This window comes from Schistocerca gregaria, chromosome X (genome assembly GCF_023897955.1).
Source record: "Schistocerca gregaria isolate iqSchGreg1 chromosome X, iqSchGreg1.2, whole genome shotgun sequence".
NCBI classification, from domain to species: Eukaryota; Metazoa; Arthropoda; class Insecta; order Orthoptera; family Acrididae; genus Schistocerca; species Schistocerca gregaria.
The window spans coordinates 93703122-93708411 of NC_064931.1; the positions used below are offsets into that span (position 1 = coordinate 93703122).

At 49.5% G+C, this 5290-nt stretch overlaps 1 non-coding gene across 1 annotated transcript; it reads right to left on the reverse strand.

The window, feature by feature from the left end:
• Positions 1-4090: 4090 nt before the first annotated feature.
• Positions 4091-4165, reverse strand: Trnas-cga (transfer RNA serine (anticodon CGA)). Its single transcript has one exon. It is a non-coding gene; the product is annotated as a tRNA-Ser (tRNA).
• Between the last annotated feature and the right edge of the window lie 1125 nt (positions 4166-5290).

Below are 5290 nucleotides of genomic sequence, written 5' to 3' on the forward strand. Positions count from 1 at the left end.
GGGACGCTGGGACTAGGAGATCCAGTAGGCGGCATGTAAGGGAATCACGCCCGCTACGCCATTGCTTGTACATCGTGGCTAAAAGGAGCGCCGTCGTTCAGCAGCGAACATTCGTAAGTCCGAGTCCCCCCTTGTCCGTAGGGAGCGTGAGCGTTGCGTATCGCACCTTGAGGGGCGACCCAATCATCACAAAATAGCCTAGTGCTGATTGAAGTCGATGCCCGAGCGTGAGTGGTAGGGGCAGGATCTGCGAAATATGCACCATTCGAGAAACCACATAAGTGTTCAGATATTCGACTCGCTGCAAAGGATCAAGGCGTCGTAGGAGATGTTGGCGGACCATGGTACGTGTTGTCTGTAAAATACGTCGGTAGTTAACCGCCGCAGTATGTTTCACAGATGAGGTAAAGTCTATGCCGAGATAGCGGAATCGTTGCACATAAGGAAACGGACTGACTTCTTCCGGCGTAAGGCCCCTTCCAACCGGCATTGCTGCCGATTTGTTCATGTTCACTGCACTACCCGCCGTCACACTGTGGTCCGACAACAGTTCAAGGACCGTCTTCACCTCTTCCTCAGAACGAACGAGCAGCAGGAGGTCGTCCGCATAAGCACGACATTTGAAGGTGTAGCCCCGCAGTTCCACCCCAGAAAGAGAATTTGTTAGCCTCCCAATTAATGGTTCCAACGCTATCGCGAACAGCAGCATCGAAAGAGGGCAGCCCTGGCGAATGGAACGTCGAATTTGAATGGGCCCTGCTATACGCCCATTAACGTGTACCAAGGATTGTGCGCTCCCATAAATCCTTCTAATGAGACCAGTAAAACAGTCTGGAAATCCCATTTGTTCCAGTACAGCGTACAGATAGTTGTGGCGCACCTTATCAAAAGCACTGTCAAAATCAACCGCCACCATCGCCGCTTTAAGCCGGCACTCCTCCGCCAGCGCTATTACATCACGGCATTCGCCAGTAGCTGTTTGCACATTCACCGATCCACCCGGTGTCGTCTGTTCTGGGGAGAGAACGCTACGAATTAACATACGACATCGGGACGCTAGCATCCGTGCAAAGATCTTATAGTCTGCATTAAGCAGGGTGATGGGGCGATAATGTGTGACCGTAATTCCTGGCTTCGGTTTATGTACTAGCACCAAGAGGCCTTCCATAAAAGCCGGTGGAATAGGGGCATCGGAATTTAACAACTCGTTGTACATTTCCGTCCATCGCGGTGCCATTTCGTTGCGAAATTCTCGATAAAATTCAGCAGGAAGTCAATCAATGCCTGGGGAGCGATTCAACGCACCCTTTGCGATCGCATCATGTACTTCCTCACAGCTAATAGCTTCCAGTAAGGTTCCAGCGTCTTCCACCGTTAGTGTACGGGAGACGTATGTGGCTATACGTGCGAGGTCATCAACACGGGCTGCTTCCTCCCGATAGATGTGTTGGTAATGGTCGTCGAATGCAGAGACAATGTCCGCTTGACGCGTCACTCTTCGGTCTTCGCGGGTAATTAACTCCCGTACCAAAACGCGTCGTCGGTGCTTTCGTTCATTCACGACGTGGTGCATGGAAGGAATCTCGTGTCGTATCGTATCGTGACATCTGGCGCGCACCATGGTTCCCTGAAGATGTTTCCGAGCTAAAGCCACTAGTTTAGCTTTTATCCTTTTGCGTTCGATCCAGACGTCCGGTCCCGGCGGACCATCGTCCAGGTCGCGCAGCGCTGCAAAATAAAAGTCGGTCGTACGGCGGCGCCATTCGGCCATCTCTCTGCTATATGAGATGAACGTACGGCGAAGCGCCGGTTTAGCACAAGTCAGCCACCAATCAAGCTTCGTCGCATACCTTCCAACCTTTCGCTCGCACATCGTCCATGTCTCAAGGATCCGTTGACGACATTCGGGATCATGTAGATGTTGAATGTTTAATTTCCACGGGGCCTTGCTGTTCCACACCTCTCTACGGGGAAGAAGCACCGTACAGATGTAAGCGCTGTGATCGGAAAATGCCAATGGCCAGCGTTCCGCGCTCTGGACATCATTTGCATGAGCCCGTGAGATATAAATGCGATCTAATCTGCTCGCCGAATGACTTGTCACATAGGTGTATCCCGGTGCATCTCCATGTCGTAATTCCCACGTGTCACTAAGTACAAGGTCGCTGACAACGATTCGCAACTCCTGGCTGATGTTTGCTTGCAGCCATTGGTCTTTCTGGCTGAGAACACAGTTGAAATCTCCACCAATTATTACACATTCATAACGTCCATGGAAAAGTGGTGCAATATCTTCTGCATAAAATCGCGCCCTTTCCCGCCGCCGATTGTTTCCCGACGGTGCATAAAGATTGATGATGCGTGTCCCAAACGTCGTGAAAGCCATTCCCCTGGCCGACGGAAGGTAACACACGTTTTCCACGGGGAAGCCATCTCGCACGTAAACTGCCACCCCACTCCCATTGTGATCTCCATGTGACGAATAGGAGTGGTAGCCTGCGATGTGTGGGAGTGCAGCTATGTGGACTTCCTGCAGCAAAGCAATATCCGCATCAGATGCCCAAATCGTTTCCTTCAGTAGGTGTATTTTGGTTGGTGAACGCACGTCATTTATATTTAATGTCGCAATGCGGTTGGCATGGCGTTGAATCCCACTCTGTCGAGGCGCAACAATATCTCCCTGCATCGGCGCTGGGGGCTGAGTTAGAAGACGTTCTCTCGCCCCTCTCTCTTCACCTTCAGCAATTACTAGGCCGTCTTTGTGAGTGCCGGCTGCCTCTGTATGACGTCCGGCGCCTCCTCAATATCGTCATACCACATCTTTGCAGGCAGTGATATATTCGTGTCCATAACCACAGCATCTGCGTCTGGAGAGCCAACTGGTTGTGGTTCCTCTTCAGCATCACCACGTCCCGCTACCGTCAATGTGACAGACCGCTGCGGGTCTGATCGAACAGTTTCCATTGCCTCATCCTGCTTCGTAGAGGCTGTTGTGTCGTCTTGCTCCACAGGCGCATCGTCGTCGGGGCAAGGGGAGTCATCCCTAGGAGATGTCGTGCGACGACGCCGTTTCCTCCTTTTCGGGGAACGTTGTTTGCGTGATCTTCCTTCCGTGTCCTCAGATTGTAGGGAATCACGGCTGCCCGACAGAAAAGCATCCGTAGGAACTGGAAGTGTTTCGAGTCCCATCGTTGTAGTTGGCGGGAGTTCGGTCGAAACTGATGTTGTCGTCACAGAGTGCTTTCCAGTGAGGGCTTTGGCATAGGTGATCGGTAGTACTGTCATCTCCGGCGACGGCTCCCGCACATCTGAAGGCAGTTGCGTAATCCGCCGTTGCATACAGTTCGACCTGAGGTGTCCCTCCTGGCCACAGCCAGAACATGTACGTGGTTGCCCATCGTAAATCACCACCGCCCTACAACCACCAATTGTCAGATAGGACGGTACATGCTTCTGAAGATCAATAGTGATCTGTCTCACTCCGTTAAGCACGTGGTACGTGGCGAATTGTGTCCAGCGTTCTGCTGTGTGACCATGTACCGTGCCGTATGGCTTAAAAGCCTCAATAACTTCGTCAGCCGGGAGCTCAAATGGCAGCTCAAAAACACGTATTGTCCGTACACCCAGACCAGCATGTTCTACAGTTACCGTGCCGACATTCCCGTCACTATGGCAAAATCGGAGACCTGCTTTTGTCGCCTGTAGAATTCTCTCACACGCCACGTCATTTACCATCTTAACATACACCGTGGGACTAACGATGGACAGGTGAATTCCGACAATATCGTTTGGCGGTATCTTGACGTCCTCACGTATGAATCGTTCCACTACTAAAGCCTTTGGTCTTTCGTAGTCTTTGCAGAAATTGAATCGTAATGTAGTTTTTCTGTACTTGTTCGCCATGATCGTTGTTATTAGCCCGCGCGCAGACTAAGTCCACAAGTAAACAAACACTCGCACACGCCGCACAGGCGGAAGTATCGGACCTCCGCTCCGCACGGCCGCTAGCGCCGAACTGATCAGAGTACTATCGTCTAAAACTTGATATAAAGTTCTGAATAATTGAAACTTCCTGGCAGATTAAAACTGTGTGCCCGACCGAGACTCGAACTCGGGACCTTTGCCTTTCGCGGGCAAGTGCTCTACCAACTGAGCTACCGAAGCACGACTCACGGCCGGTACTCACAGCTTTACTTCTGCCAGTATCCGTCTCCTACCTTCCAAACTTTACAGAAGCTCTTCTGCGAAACATGCAGAACTAGCACTCCTGAAAGAAAGGATACTGTGGAAACATGGCTTAGCCACAGCCTGGGGGATGTTTCCAGAATAATTGTTCTATTAGCACGCAGTCGGATCGGTGCGGAGACGATTCGGTAGTCGTATGCAATCATTACAAGTGGTCGCTGATTACACAGAGACTGGGGTGAGCGGCATTGAGCCATTGCGCTCAGACATAAATAACAGGTGTAAGGAAACACATAGAGGCTTGTCTACGTCGACGTCTCCAGTTCGTTGATGTGTCTGCCTTTACTTGTGGCGCCATTGTGAGCTACCATCTTTCGCTTCTGCGGATGACACCACAGGTGGTCGACACACAGAACATTTACTCAACAGAGGAGAAACCAAAGCTTTGGTTTACAGTATCTGATTGTACTCTGTTGTCAATAAACGTTTTTCGAACTACAGTATTCAGGTGTTTTCGTTTAGCGTACCGAATATGTAGAAAGAGCATAGTTCTCTAAAAACTTTGTTTCACATTTGCATCTATAGGTTCGTTACATCTAAGCGGTCGTAATTTCATTCTCTACAATCTCCGTAATTTTTGAAACGACATCTGTTACAACAAGCATACACCTAGGTCCGTGAAGTACACGTGTGTTCTGTGTCGTTATTCGACGTGCTGTGTAAATGTGGTAATCGAAAAAAAGACTGCAAAAATAACAGTACTGCAGTTTCATGATAAAATAAAACGAGTTAGAACTGCACTGTTCCAAAAATACTAGCGTTTTAATCAAATACAGAACCTCTGCATTACATTCGTGGTTAAGATGCTGTGGGGCAGTTCGTCGTTGTCTGGTGACTCGTACCATAGTTCTGTGGTGGGGGAGATGTATACTTATTTAGTGCCTTTGAAAGTTACTGATCTCTTCTTACAGATGAATATAACGTGAAAGAAAGGGTTTTAGTCTGTGCCACTATCATGTATATTCGCTTCTAATAGTATCAGTAGGTTTGGGGATCTCTCCCAGAGAAAATCAAAATTTAATCTAGCATAATGGCGTGTATTCTA